Source organism: Schistocerca serialis, unplaced genomic scaffold (genome assembly GCF_023864345.2).
Source record: "Schistocerca serialis cubense isolate TAMUIC-IGC-003099 unplaced genomic scaffold, iqSchSeri2.2 HiC_scaffold_1179, whole genome shotgun sequence".
Classification (NCBI taxonomy): domain Eukaryota; kingdom Metazoa; phylum Arthropoda; class Insecta; order Orthoptera; family Acrididae; genus Schistocerca; species Schistocerca serialis.
In genome coordinates this window covers 80001-95000 of record NW_026047380.1, presented here as the reverse complement: position 1 = coordinate 95000, position 15000 = coordinate 80001, and the positions used below count along the sequence as shown (strand labels likewise).

The window sequence follows — 15000 nt, the reverse complement described above, 5'->3', positions numbered from 1 at the left end:
TTAGCCACACACTGGGGGAAACGGCCGACAGGGGCGGCAACATAGTGGAGCCGCAGTGTCACTAATGTACAGAGATAGAACAGTTTCGACTGGAACCAGAGTAACCGTATACACGGCACTGATTAGTAATAGATGCAGAGCCATCAGAATACAGATAATATATACAACCGTCCCTATACATGCTGAAAGACTCTGCACACAATGAGAACCACACGTCAGCCAGACACTATCACACACTACTCTCTGCCTCTAACAGGCACACACACAATATCTAACCACCAGCATGGAAGAACATCCGGTGCATCCTCTCCGCCACATTACACAATCCACACTATCATAACCAGACCGGGAGGTCCACCCAGAAAACAGAATATCCCACCCTTCCGACATCCGCCATTGCTCAGCTAAGCCACGAACACCCACACATGTCCTACACAGGGGTGCACCCAACATCACAATACTGCCTCCTGTCACAGTACACAAACAATGGCAGGAATGAAAGACACAGATCTGCCACAACCTTGGAATCGGAGCGCCGCCTGTCATGAGCCACAAGTGCATCCTGACGTGACAAATCGGATGATCCCGCAGGCATGCACTTACGATAATCACTATCAACGAACCTGCCGCCCCCTCCCCCCCCAAAATACACCTTTCCCTACAACGTGTACCTTAACCTAAGCTATATTGTACCTTAACCTAAGCGATATTGTACCTTAACCTAAGGTATATCGTACCTTAACCTAACCTACATTGCGCCTTAACCTAACCTACGTTGTACCTTAACCTAACCTACGTTGTACCTTAACCTAACCTACGTTGTACCTTAACCTAACCTACGTTGTACCTTAACCTAACCTACGTTGTACCTTAACCTAACCTACGTTGTACCTTAACCTAACCTACGTTGTACCTTAACCTAACCTACGTTGTACCTTAACCTAACCTACGTTGTGCCTTAACCTAACCTACGTTGTGCCTTAACCTAACCTACGTTGTGCCTTAACCTAACCTACGTTGTGCCTTAACCTAACCTATGTTGTGCCTTAACCTAACCTATGTTGTGCCTTAACCTAACCTATGTTGTGCCTTAACCTAACCTATGTTGTGCCTTAACCTAACCTATGTTGTGCCTTAACCTAACCTATGTTGTGCCTTAACCTAACCTACGTTGTGCCTTAACCTAACCTACGTTGTGCCTTAACCTAACCTACGTTGTGCCTTAACCTAACCTACGTTGTGCCTTAACCTAACCTACGTTGTGCCTTAACCTAACCTACGTTGTGCCTTAACCTAACCTACGTTGTGCCTTAACCTAACCTACGTTGTGCCTTAACCTAACCTACGTTGTGCCTTAACCTAACCAACACGTTGTGCCTTAACCTAACCTACGTTGTGCCTTAACCTAACCTACGTTGTGCCTTAACCTAACCTACGTTGTGCCTTAACCTAACCTACGTTGTGCCTTAACCTAACCTACGTTGTGCCTTAACCTAACCTACGTTGTGCCTTAACCTAACCTACGTTGTGCCTTAACCTAACCTACGTTGTGCCTTAAACCTAACCTACGTTGTGCCTTAACCTAACCTACGTTGTGCCTTAACCTAACCTACGTTGTGCCTTAACCTAACCTACGTTGTGCCTTAACCTAACCTACGTTGTGCCTTAACCTAACCTACGTTGTGCCTTAACCTAACCTACGTTGTGCCTTAACCTAACCTACGTTGTGCCTTAACCTAACCTACGTTGTGCCTTAACCTAACCTACGTTGTGCCTTAACCTAACCTATGTTGTGCCTTAACCTAACCTATGTTGTGCCTTAACCTAACCTATGTTGTGCCTTAACCTAACCTATGTTGTGCCTTAACCTAACCTATGTTGTGCCTTAACCTAACCTATGTTGTGCCTTAACCTAACCTATGTTGTGCCTTAACCTAACCTATGTTGTGCCTTAACCTAACCTATGTTGTGCCTTAACCTAACCTATGTTGTGCCTTAACCTAACCTACGTTGTGCCTTAACCTAACCCATATTGTACCTTAACCTAACCCATATTGTACCTTAACCTAACCCATATTGTACCTTAACCTAACCCATATTGTACCTTAACCTAACCCATATTGTACCTTAACGTAACCTATTTGTGCCTTAACGTAACCTAATTTGTGCCTTAACGTAACCTAATTTGTGCCTTAACGTAACCTAATTTGTGCCTTAACGTAACCTAATTTGTGCCTTAACGTAACCTAATTTGTGCCTTAACGTAACCTAATTTGTGCCTTAACGTAACCTAATTTGTGCCTTAACGTAACCTAATTTGTGCCTTAACGTAACCTAATTTGTGCCTTAACGTAACCTAATTTGTGCCTTAACGTAACCTAATTTGTGCCTTAACGTAACCTAATTTGTGCCTTAACGTAACCTAATTTGTGCCTTAACGTAACCTAATTTGTGCCTTAACGTAACCTAATTTGTTTGTGCCTTAACGTAACCTAATTTGTGCCTTAACGTAACCTAATTTGTGCCTTAACGTAACCTAATTTGTGCCTTAACGTAACCTAATTTGTGCCTTAACGTAACCTAATTTGTGCCTTAACGTAACCTAATTTGTGCCTTAACGTAACCCATGTTGTGCCTTAACGTAACCCATGTTGTGCCTTAACGTAACCCAATTTGTGCCTTAACGTAACCCATGTTGTGCCTTAACCTAACCTATATTGTGCCTCAACCTAACCTATATTGCGCCTTAACCTGACGCACGTTGTCGCTGAACCTGCTCTGTAATTGTTATGCAACTCGTTAAATTAGTGTAGTGTTGCCTAACCGCAACCCTCGCAATATAGTTCGCTATTCGCACTGCCCGGTCCCCTGTGTATCGCGTCATGTTAAACACCTTGCAGGTGTTGCTGACTTTCCACATGCTCCTGCTATACACTGTAATGTGGATAGCAGCAGGACGTACATGCCCCCCCCCCTTCCCCCCTGCCTTCGCAAGCTGGTCGTTGAGAAGTTTGCATGTTCAATGCCCTTCGCATGCCGACGTACTCAGCCTACGTTGTGGTACGGCCTGTCACCTGTCCGCCGATGTACGCAAAACCCACAAACTGTACTGCACATTGGTCCGTATGTACTGAATGATACATCGTGGCACATGTGTGACCGTACGACGACTGCGCCTAGCAACGGCAGACCATACAGTCCAAATATTGTGCACGCAGCTACGTGTCGTCTCCCTATAAGAGCTGGATTGCAGTGTGGTACGCCATTCAGACGTGTGGGAGGAACGGACGCCCTGGATGGCGATCAGCATGAGCAGTCTGTTGATGTAGTGGAGCGTGTATTCGGACGTAGTCGTCTCTTCTCACACACCGTGATAGCATGTTGCACCGCGTTCCACATCTGCGACATCCTGCAGAGGCCGGCTGACAGTCGTTCGCGCAATGGACACCGCATACGTACGGGGGCTACCTTCCACGTGTTCTCGAGGCGTGCACATGTTGTTGCGTCTATGTGGGCAGACGTAGTGTGTTGTGACACCTGACACAGGCATGCAATACTCGTTGCAAATGGCGATGGACGTCTACGTTTGCTGGTGACGTTACGCAAATGAACAACAGGTAACCCGTTGTGGTGCGGTTGTTCTCGCTAGAGGTGAATCAGTGTTGGCGACGATCGGTCGAGCTATTAACCGGTTGTTTCAGGGATACCCACCATGCCCACGAACGTGAAAGGGGACCCACCATGCCCACGAACGCGAAAGGGGATCTGGGTGTGAGGCGATACGCGGCGGTGGCTGGGTGGGACCGTCCCCGGCCGGTGAGGGGGGGCCGCCCGGCGTGCTGGCAGCGCGGTGCGTGGGCGCACGCGCTACAGCCGGCTGGTGGGGGCGGCCAGTGGCAGGCGCGCCGGCCGACGGACGCGGCAGGCGGCGCAGCTGCGCGCCGGCGCCCCCTGCTCGCGGCGCCTTGCGGCCAAAGTAGGTCCTCGCGGGCCCGGTGCGAAGCGCGGTGGCCATCTGCAGTGTGCTGGTCCGATTGAGGACTGTGTGCGCTGAGGATGCGCCGCCGCCCGGCGCTCGGCGCCGCGACGCCGTCTGCTGCTCGGTCGCCCCAGCGGTTCTCGCAGGTGGTTTGTATCGCAGCTGTGCGGACGTGTTGGCGCGTGCGCTGTGCTGGGAGAGTTCGCTTCGGCACCCAAGTGGGGCTTTTGTCCTTCTGTGGCGCTGGCGTTGGAGCTGCCGGTCACCGTAGGTGGCGCGTGTTGTCTCCCGCCGGCAATGCCACGACAGCACGCTCCCGGGCCTCTGTCGGCAGCGGCAAGCTCAGTTGGGAGCACGGGTGGTCGCACCTAAAGCGTCTACTCGCCTAACTCCGGGCGATTGCGCCTCTCTCGAACCCGACCAAGTACTTAGGACGGCGCTGCGCGCCGCCGGGACCTGAGAGGGTTTCGAGGTGTGTTGTGCAGGGGAGCTCAGCCTCCTCCTGTTTGCAGAATAATTGAGCGGACGCTTGCGTGTTCGCGCGGGCCCCCGGGACACACTCCCGGGCGGCCGGCTGCTCAGCTCTAGTTGACGCAGCTCCCTGGTTGATCCTGCCAGTAGTCATATGCTTGTCTCAAAGATTAAGCCATGCATGTCTCAGTACAAGCCGCATTAAGGTGAAACCGCGAATGGCTCATTAAATCAGTTATGGTTCCTTAGATCGTACCCACGTTACTTGGATAACTGTGGTAATTCTAGAGCTAATACATGCAAACAGAGTCCCGACCAGAGATGGAAGGGACGCTTTTATTAGATCAAAACCAATCGGTCGGCTCGTCCGGTCCGTTTGCCTTGGTGACTCTGAATAACTTTGGGCTGATCGCACGGTCCTCGTACCGGCGACGCATCTTTCAAATGTCTGCCTTATCAACTGTCGATGGTAGGTTCTGCGCCTACCATGGTTGTAACGGGTAACGGGGAATCAGGGTTCGATTCCGGAGAGGGAGCCTGAGAAACGGCTACCACATCCAAGGAAGGCAGCAGGCGCGCAAATTACCCACTCCCGGCACGGGGAGGTAGTGACGAAAAATAACGATACGGGACTCATCCGAGGCCCCGTAATCGGAATGAGTACACTTTAAATCCTTTAACGAGTATCTATTGGAGGGCAAGTCTGGTGCCAGCAGCCGCGGTAATTCCAGCTCCAATAGCGTATATTAAAGTTGTTGCGGTTAAAAAGCTCGTAGTTGGATTTGTGTCCCACGCTGTTGGTTCACCGCCCGTCGGTGTTTAACTGGCATGTATCGTGGGACGTCCTGCCGGTGGGGCGAGCCGAAGGCGTGCGACCGCCTCGTGCGTGCTCGTGCGTCCCGAGGCGGACCCCGTTGAAATCCTACCAGGGTGCTCTTTATTGAGTGTCTCGGTGGGCCGGCACGTTTACTTTGAACAAATTAGAGTGCTTAAAGCAGGCAAGCCCGCCTGAATACTGTGTGCATGGAATAATGGAATAGGACCTCGGTTCTATTTTGTTGGTTTTCGGAACCCGAGGTAATGATTAATAGGGACAGGCGGGGGCATTCGTATTGCGACGTTAGAGGTGAAATTCTTGGATCGTCGCAAGACGAACAGAAGCGAAAGCATTTGCCAAGTATGTTTTCATTAATCAAGAACGAAAGTTAGAGGTTCGAAGGCGATCAGATACCGCCCTAGTTCTAACCATAAACGATGCCAGCCAGCGATCCGCCGCAGTTCCTCCGATGACTCGGCGGGCAGCCTCCGGGAAACCAAAGCTTTTGGGTTCCGGGGGAAGTATGGTTGCAAAGCTGAAACTTAAAGGAATTGACGGAAGGGCACCACCAGGAGTGGAGCCTGCGGCTTAATTTGACTCAACACGGGAAACCTCACCAGGCCCGGACACCGGAAGGATTGACAGATTGATAGCTCTTTCTTGATTCGGTGGGTGGTGGTGCATGGCCGTTCTTAGTTGGTGGAGCGATTTGTCTGGTTAATTCCGATAACGAACGAGACTCTAGCCTGCTAACTAGTCGCGTGACATCCTTCGTGCTGTCAGCGATTACTTTTCTTCTTAGAGGGACAGGCGGCTTCTAGCCGCACGAGATTGAGCAATAACAGGTCTGTGATGCCCTTAGATGTTCTGGGCCGCACGCGCGCTACACTGAAGGAATCAGCGTGTCTTCCTAGGCCGAAAGGTCGGGGTAACCCGCTGAACCTCCTTCGTGCTAGGGATTGGGGCTTGCAATTGTTCCCCATGAACGAGGAATTCCCAGTAAGCGCGAGTCATAAGCTCGCGTTGATTACGTCCCTGCCCTTTGTACACACCGCCCGTCGCTACTACCGATTGAATGATTTAGTGAGGTCTTCGGACTGGTACGCGGCATTGACTCTGTCGTTGCCGATGCTACCGGAAAGATGACCAAACTTGATCATTTAGAGGAAGTAAAAGTCGTAACAAGGTTTCCGTAGGTGAACCTGCGGAAGGATCATTACCGACTAGACTGCATGTCTTTCGATGTGCGTGTCGTGTCGCGCAACACGCAGCTACCTGTACGGCTCGCAGTAGCCGTGCGCCGCGTGCGGAACCACGCGTTCGTCTCAAAACTAACGGCAATGTTGTGTGGTACGAGCGCTGAAGCGCTGGAGCGGCTGGCCTGCGGCACCTGGCGCCTGGCGCCGGTTTTGAATGACTTTCGCCCGACTGCCTGTCCGCTCCGGTGTGGAGCCGTACGACGCCCATCGGCCGTGAGGCCGTTGGACACTGAACGCTGGAACAGGGCCGCCACACGCCTCAGTCCCGCCTATGCAACTGTCTCGAAAGAGATGGTGGAAACTATGAAAAGATCACCCAGGACGGTGGATCACTCGGCTCGTGGGTCGATGAAGAACGCAGCAAATTGCGCGTCGACATGTGAACTGCAGGACACATGAACATCGACGTTTCGAACGCACATTGCGGTCCATGGATTCCGTTCCCGGGCCACGTCTGGCTGAGGGTCGGCTACGTATACTGAAGCGCGCGGCGTTTGCCCCGCTTCGCAGACCTGGGAGTGTCGTGGCCGCCTGTGGGGCCGGCCGCGTCTCCTTAAACGTGCGATGCGCGCCCGTCGCCTGGCGGTTCGCATACCGGTACTTACTCGGTAGCGTGCACAGCCGGCTGGCGGTGTGGCGTGCGACACCTCGTACAACGACCTCAGAGCAGGCGAGACTACCCGCTGAATTTAAGCATATTACTAAGCGGAGGAAAAGAAACTAACAAGGATTCCCCCAGTAGCGGCGAGCGAACAGGGAAGAGTCCAGCACCGAACCCCGCAGGCTGCCGCCTGTCGTGGCATGTGGTGTTTGGGAGGGTCCACTACCCCGACGCCTCGCGCCGAGCCCAAGTCCAACTTGAATGAGGCCACGGCCCGTAGAGGGTGCCAGGCCCGTAGCGGCCGGTGCGAGCGTCGGCGGGACCTCTCCTTCGAGTCGGGTTGCTTGAGAGTGCAGCTCCAAGTGGGTGGTAAACTCCATCTGAGACTAAATATGACCACGAGACCGATAGCGAACAAGTACCGTGAGGGAAAGTTGAAAAGAACTTTGAAGAGAGAGTTCAAAAGTACGTGAAACCGTTCTGGGGTAAACGTGAGAAGTCCGAAAGGTCGAACGGGTGAGATTCACGCCCATCCGGCCACTGGCCTCCGCCCTCGGCAGATGGGGCCGGCCGCCCGCGCGGAGCAATTCGCGGCGGGGTCGTGTCCGGTTGCCTTTCCACTCGCCGCGGGGCGGGGCCGTTCCGGTGTGCGGTGGGCCGCACTTCTCCCCTAGTAGGACGTCGCGACCCGCTGGGTGCCGGCCTACGGCCCGGGTGCGCAGCCTGTCCTTCCGCGGGCCTCGGTTCGCGTCTGTTGGGCAGAGCCCCGGTGTCCTGGCTGGCTGCCCGGCGGTATATCTGGAGGAGTCGATTCGCCCCTTTGGGCGCTCGGGCTCCCGGCAAGCGCGCGCGGTTCTTCCCGGATGACGGACCTACCTGGCCCGGCCCCGGACCCGCGCCGCTGTTGGCTCGGGATGCTCTCGGGCGGAATAATCGCTCCCGTCAGCGGCGCTTCAGCTTTGGACAATTTCACGACCCGTCTTGAAACACGGACCAAGGAGTCTAACATGTGCGCGAGTCATTGGGCTGTACGAAACCTAAAGGCGTAATGAAAGTGAAGGTCTCGCCTTGCGCGGGCCGAGGGAGGATGGGGCTTCCCCGCCCTTCACGGGGCGGCGGCCTCCGCACTCCCGGGGCGTCTCGTCCTCATTGCGAGGTGAGGCGCACCTAGAGCGTACACGTTGGGACCCGAAAGATGGTGAACTATGCCTGGCCAGGACGAAGTCAGGGGAAACCCTGATGGAGGTCCGTAGCGATTCTGACGTGCAAATCGATCGTCGGAGCTGGGTATAGGGGCGAAAGACTAATCGAACCATCTAGTAGCTGGTTCCCTCCGAAGTTTCCCTCAGGATAGCTGGTGCTCGTACGAGTCTCATCCGGTAAAGCGAATGATTAGAGGCCTTGGGGCCGAAACGACCTCAACCTATTCTCAAACTTTAAATGGGTGAGATCTCCGGCTTGCTTGATATGCTGAAGCCGCGAGCAAACGACTCGGATCGGAGTGCCAAGTGGGCCACTTTTGGTAAGCAGAACTGGCGCTGTGGGATGAACCAAACGCCGAGTTAAGGCGCCCGAATCGACGCTCATGGGAAACCATGAAAGGCGTTGGTTGCTTAAGACAGCAGGACGGTGGCCATGGAAGTCGGAATCCGCTAAGGAGTGTGTAACAACTCACCTGCCGAAGCAACTAGCCCTGAAAATGGATGGCGCTGAAGCGTCGTGCCTATACTCGGCCGTCAGTCTGGCAGTCATGGCCGGTCCTTGCGGCCGGCCGCGAAGCCCTGACGAGTAGGAGGGTCGCGGCGGTGGGCGCAGAAGGGTCTGGGCGTGAGCCTGCCTGGAGCCGCCGTCGGTGCAGATCTTGGTGGTAGTAGCAAATACTCCAGCGAGGCCCTGGAGGGCTGACGCGGAGAAGGGTTTCGTGTGAACAGCCGTTGCACACGAGTCAGTCGATCCTAAGCCCTAGGAGAAATCCGATGTTGATGGGGGCCGTCATAGCATGATGCGCTTTGTGCTGGCCCCCGTTGGGCGAAAGGGAATCCGGTTCCTATTCCGGAACCCGGCAGCGGAACCGATACAAGTCGGGCCCCTCTTTTAGAGATGCTCGTCGGGGTAACCCAAAAGGACCCGGAGACGCCGTCGGGAGATCGGGGAAGAGTTTTCTTTTCTGCATGAGCGTTCGAGTTCCCTGGAATCCTCTAGCAGGGAGATAGGGTTTGGAACGCGAAGAGCACCGCAGTTGCGGCGGTGTCCCGATCTTCCCCTCGGACCTTGAAAATCCGGGAGAGGGCCACGTGGAGGTGTCGCGCCGGTTCGTACCCATATCCGCAGCAGGTCTCCAAGGTGAAGAGCCTCTAGTCGATAGAATAATGTAGGTAAGGGAAGTCGGCAAATTGGATCCGTAACTTCGGGATAAGGATTGGCTCTGAGGATCGGGGCGTGTCGGGCTTGGTCGGGAAGTGGGTCAGCGCTAACGTGCCGGGCCTGGGCGAGGTGAGTGCCGTAGGGGTGCCGGTAAGTGCGGGCGTTTAGCGCGGGCGTGGTCTGCTCTCGCCGTTGGTCGGCCTCGTGCTGGCCGGCGGTGCAGGATGCGCGCGCCTGCGCGGCGTTCGCGCCCCGGTGCTTCAACCTGCGTGCAGGATCCGAGCTCGGTCCCGTGCCTTGGCCTCCCACGGATCTTCCTTGCTGCGAGGCCGCGTCCGCCTTAGCGTGCTCCTCCGGGGGCGCGCGGGTGCGCGGATTCTCTTCGGCCGCCATTCAACGATCAACTCAGAACTGGCACGGACTGGGGGAATCCGACTGTCTAATTAAAACAAAGCATTGCGATGGCCCTAGCGGGTGTTGACGCAATGTGATTTCTGCCCAGTGCTCTGAATGTCAACGTGAAGAAATTCAAGCAAGCGCGGGTAAACGGCGGGAGTAACTATGACTCTCCGCACTGGCGTTGGTTAGCGTGGTCTCAATCCTTCGGCTGCTGCCTGGCCTCTCAGGCATAATACCTCTCTTTGTTCATGTACTGTGTCTATTATTAAGTGTGTTTTGTAATTTATGTACCATCTGTAAACCCGCTTTGTGGGTATTCACTTATTTGTGTTATTCACTGTACGTGAATAAAGACGGCTTTGATAGCCAAATGCCTCGTCATCTAATTAGTGACGCGCATGAATGGATTAACGAGATTCCCGCTGTCCCTATCTACTAGCTGCGGCTGTCTCATGCTATGTGCCCCGATTTGCGTGGGCTCATGGTTGGTAATAGGCAGCAGGGGAAGGATGCGACTCGAACATCTTAGCCTCTCCTTCTCAAGTGCTCCTGCTCGCCTTCTCGGGGTGCAGCTGTTAAGCCTTCGGGCGACCGAAGGGCAGGGGCGCGACGGCGTACTGAATATCTTGTACGCCGGTTCCGGCTGCTGCATTTGTCGCGGCGGGATCCTGGCCCAAGTCGGCGAAGGTCACCCGCCTTGCCCCTGGAATTCCGGGGCATGATCCGCCAAGCCGGGGCGTGGTGACACGTCCCCGGTTAGGTTAGATGGGTCCAGACCCCCGAACGTCTGGGGGACCGGCCCGGCACCTGAGTAGGACCGGGTCTTTAGCCTTTTGGTGGAAACTCGGCCTAGTAGGGGGCGAAGGACGGAGGGTGAATCCGCTCTCCCGGAATGCGGGAGGCATTCGTCGGTAAGGGAGCGGGAGAAAACTTCGATGATGCAGCAGTCGAAGAGGACTAGTGCGCTGTTCCCACGGCGTGCTAAACCTAGCAGCTCAGTTGTTGAAAGCTCTTGGTCAAGGGGCGGGACCGGTGAGCGAGCTGCATTTAGCCTCCCCCCATGCCAGAGAGGCCGGTCCGGGGAAAGAGACGGGCCTTCATTTTTTCACTCTTCATCTGTCATTATGGCCGAACTAGTGGAGAGTGATCATGCGCTCGAGGTTGAATCCGTTCGCGACGAAGATTTGTCTGTAGCCGAGCGTCATGCTCGTTTCTTGAGTTTGTTAGATTCCAGTGTAAAGAATGGAAAGATCAGTAACGTGGCGATTAATAATATTCGGGATTGTGTTGCCAGGTGGGCGATGGCCCATTCCCAATTAGAAGGTAGACTGATCGAATTACAGAAAGAAAACGAACGTCTTAGGAATCAGCCACCAGTTGTAAAATCATATGCCGCGGTTGCGAGTACCCCTGTGGTAAAGGCGCCGACGGCAAAAGAAACCATTCAAGAAAATATTAAGAAAAGTGTACCAACAGTGTTCATTAAGCCGAAAGAAGGGGAGGACATCCGGGCAGTTAAGACTGCATTTGAAAAATGCATTGATCCAAAACGGGATAAAATAAAAATTAACACTGTAAGAACCGCGAAAAATGTTCTGATTGTTGAGACGGCAACTCCGGAGGACAGCCTGCGGATCATGACAAATCCTCAGCTGGCTGCCAAGGTCAAGTGCGAACCGCCACGGAGGCGAAGGCCTTTGATGTGCCTTTATGATGTTCCATCATACATGAATGCCGACAGCTTGATGGATGCAATATATGTACAGAATTTTGACGCGACAATGACGAGGGAAGAGTTTGATACCCAGTTTAGATTAAGATTTAAAGTTGGACCTAGAGAAAAAGTCACAGTGCATCACGTAGTGGAGGTTTCACCTGAATTATGGAAACCTCTCACCAGAATAGGCAGACTATATGTCGGTTATTCGGCATTAAATATAAAGGACTATTTGGCGGTGCCACGGTGCACCAAATGTCAAGATTTAAATCATACAAACAAGTATTGTCATGAAGAACATGCCTTGTGTGCCCATTGTGGGCAGGCGGGTCATGAAAGAAAGGTCTGTCCTAACAAGGACAAAGCCCCCATTTGCATACCGTGCAAAAAGAGGGGGAGAAAGTGTGGTGGACCGAAAGACTGCCCCACCTACCGGATGTTCCTCGATAGAATAATACAAAGGACTGATTATGGCGACCCTTAAGGCGCCGAAAAAGAAATCACCAAGTAAAATGAAAAGGGACGCGGAACGGGGTAAGCTAATTAGTAAAGCTTTGTCCACAGGTTCGCTGTACAACCCGGAAGAGGTACGGGACACCACTGGAGGATCGATGGTGGACGTCGGCATCCAGACGGATGTCGACTTGGAGGCAGCGGTCGGTCGGCTAACTAGTCGACTGTCGAGTACCAAGTTGCAGGAGCCTGGGAAGCAAGATTTGCAGATATCGAATCAAGAAGATGTGAGCAAAGTCCCTACTGAAGATACTAGTGGTGGTGGTGGTAGTGGTGGTAGTAGTAGTTTAGATGAGGATACTGTAAATAATGTAAAGTTGAATACTGTAAATAATGTAAAGCTGAATGGTGAAGGTACTTCTTACAATGCAGTTGGTCCAGGAGGGGTGTACGATGACTTTGAACGCAAGTTGCGTTTAAACAGGCTCGAGGAGCCGGCATTGTTAACAATTGCACTGAGGCAGCTTGTGAGGACAGGACATAGTAATGGTGGAGATATCACGTATCCAGCCTTGGAGGACGTGGATTGCATAAGTTTGCATGCGGCAAATCTTCCGTCGCAACCGGATGACTTAAAGGAGTTGGTGCAGCAGGTGTTTGCCAGGCGAGGCCGTAAATTTGATCTTGAGAAAATATACAAAGACATGGTAAAGATGTACGGTAGAAATGTGGTAGACCTCTCGAAGTCATGGCCCGCCAGCCGCCTGCATGTCTTTTATCCCCCTGGTTGATGGGGTGTTTTAAAGTATTGCAAATTAATGCAATGCGTAGCCACTTGGTTACGCAAGAGCTTAGAAAAATCGCGGAAGACGATTTATTGGATATATTAGTAATTCAAGAACCTGCCTCCTGTGCTGGTCGGATTCCTGGATTTCCAGCAACCGCGCAAGTGGTGTTCTCTGGTGAGAATCCCATGAGCGCGGTTGTCTTTTTGAATAAATGTATTAAAACAACTGTGCTTACACAATTCTGTAACGATCATGTGATTGTGGTCCAACTTAATCTGATGTCGCATTTGTTATTTTTTGTTAATGTATACTGCCAATTCAGACAACACATTATTGGATTTCTTAATCAGTTGGACTGGATTCTAAGAAGGTTGCAGGGAAAGCCGGTTATTGTGTGTATGGACGCTAATGCAAAGTCCCCATTGTGGTTTAGTGTTGAGCAGGATGAGCGGGGAGCTGAGCTGGAAAATCTTATAATGCAGATGCAGCTTGACGTTATAAATCAACCTGGCAACCCGCCTACCTATTCAGGAAGAGCGGGTGCTGTTTCTAACATAGATGTTACGCTTGCAACTCAAAGAGCAGCACCGCACGTCAGGAATTGGAGAGTTGTGAGTAATCTCACAATTAGTGATCATAATTGCATATTTTTTGATTACTATATGGAGCTTGAAGAAGATCCTGGGGACTGGGTGGAGAGATATAACTATCAAAAGACGAACTGGAACCGGCTGGCACAGGTGTTTCGTCCTCCAGGGCTGGGACCGGACGCGGAGATACATAATGTGGACGAGGCGGTGGACGAATTGGTTGCATCTGTTGTGGCGGCTATTGCTGTGTCTGTTCCTCGGATGGCAAGGTTTGTTCGCAAACAGTCTACTCCGTGGTCCCCCGAGCTGACTGAGCTCAAGCGATCTGTCAGACGGGCGAGGAGTAACTATCAGAGGAGTTTCATACAAGAAGAGAGACAGTACCATCTCAGGATCTATCGTCGCCTCAAAGCCCGATACCAGGATTCCGTGCAACGGGCAAGACGGCAGTCTTGGCAAAATTTTGTGAATGAGCAGCTGGGATTGGACCCCTGGGGGGTTCCATATAAACTTATAAGGGAAAAAATCAGAGCTCCCACAATGCTGTCTACTCTGCAGCTGGAAGATGGACATTGTACAACGACATGGGAAGAAACAGCAAGAGTCCTGATGAAGGTCTTGTTGCCGGATGATGTCGTCGAGGAGGACACTGTGGAGCAGCAGGCAATACGGACTGCACTATTTGAGCCATACAGAAATGAAGCACACGTGTACCCTTTCTCGCCCGAGGAGGTGGTCGCAGCGCTCCATACTTTTGCCAGGAGGAAGGCACCCGGCCCAGATGGGGTGCCAGTGGAAATATTACAGTTTTTAGCTCCTCAGCTTGCTCCAGATTTAGCCAAAATTTACAATACATGTTTACAACTGGGGAAGTATCCAAGAAGATGGAAAACTGCAGAAGTGGTGGTCATCAAGAAGGGTACTGATAAGGATCCGCAGTCGCCCAAGTCATATCGACCAATTTGCCTCTTGGACGTGATGGGAAAAACGTTTGAAAAGCTGCTCACTGACAGACTCTTGAGCCACAGGGCTTTGCATGGCATGAGTGATCGGCAGTTCGGATTCCGAAGGGGTCGCTCCACACAGGATGCGATCAATGAGGTGTCTCGGACTGTCCGCTCGGCCAGTGCGAAGTATGTTCTGGGCATCATGGTGGACATTTCAGGGGCCTTCGACAACCTATGGTGGCCGGCGCTCTTCTCACGCTTGCGCGAGATGGAGTGTCCTGGGCCGCTGTATCGATGTCTGGAGGCCTACTGTAATGATAGACTGGCAAGGATCACGGCTCCCGGAGCTGTGGTATCCAAGCAAATATCCTGGGGTTGTCCCCAGGGATCTGTATTAGGCCCGGTTTTCTGGGATATAACTATGGAACCACTGCTGAACATCTTGCAGGGGGATGCTTCAGTCTTGGGTGTTGTGGCCTATGCGGACGACCTTGTCATACTTGTGGAAGGGAATAGCAGACAGGTAATTGAGGAACGTGTCAGAGTAGCCGTTGGGTTGTTACAGAATTGGTGCAATAGATCTAAATTGAAAGTGGCACCCAGGAAATCATTGTA

General features: G+C 52.7%; 2 non-coding genes and 1 pseudogene across 2 annotated transcripts; all 3 read left to right on the top strand.

Annotated features, from left to right (window-relative positions):
• Window positions 1–4577: 4577 nt before the first annotated feature.
• LOC126434010 (small subunit ribosomal RNA) lies at window positions 4578–6486 on the top strand. The gene has a single exon (XR_007578911.1). It is a non-coding gene; the product is annotated as a small subunit ribosomal RNA (ribosomal RNA).
• Window positions 6487–6839: 353 nt separating this feature from the next.
• LOC126434005 (5.8S ribosomal RNA) lies at window positions 6840–6994 on the top strand. Its single transcript, XR_007578906.1, has one exon. It is a non-coding gene; the product is annotated as a 5.8S ribosomal RNA (ribosomal RNA).
• A 188-nt stretch (window positions 6995–7182) lies between these two features.
• On the top strand, window positions 7183–10351 carry LOC126434022 (large subunit ribosomal RNA; annotated as a pseudogene).
• The last annotated feature ends 4649 nt before the right edge of the window (window positions 10352–15000 follow it).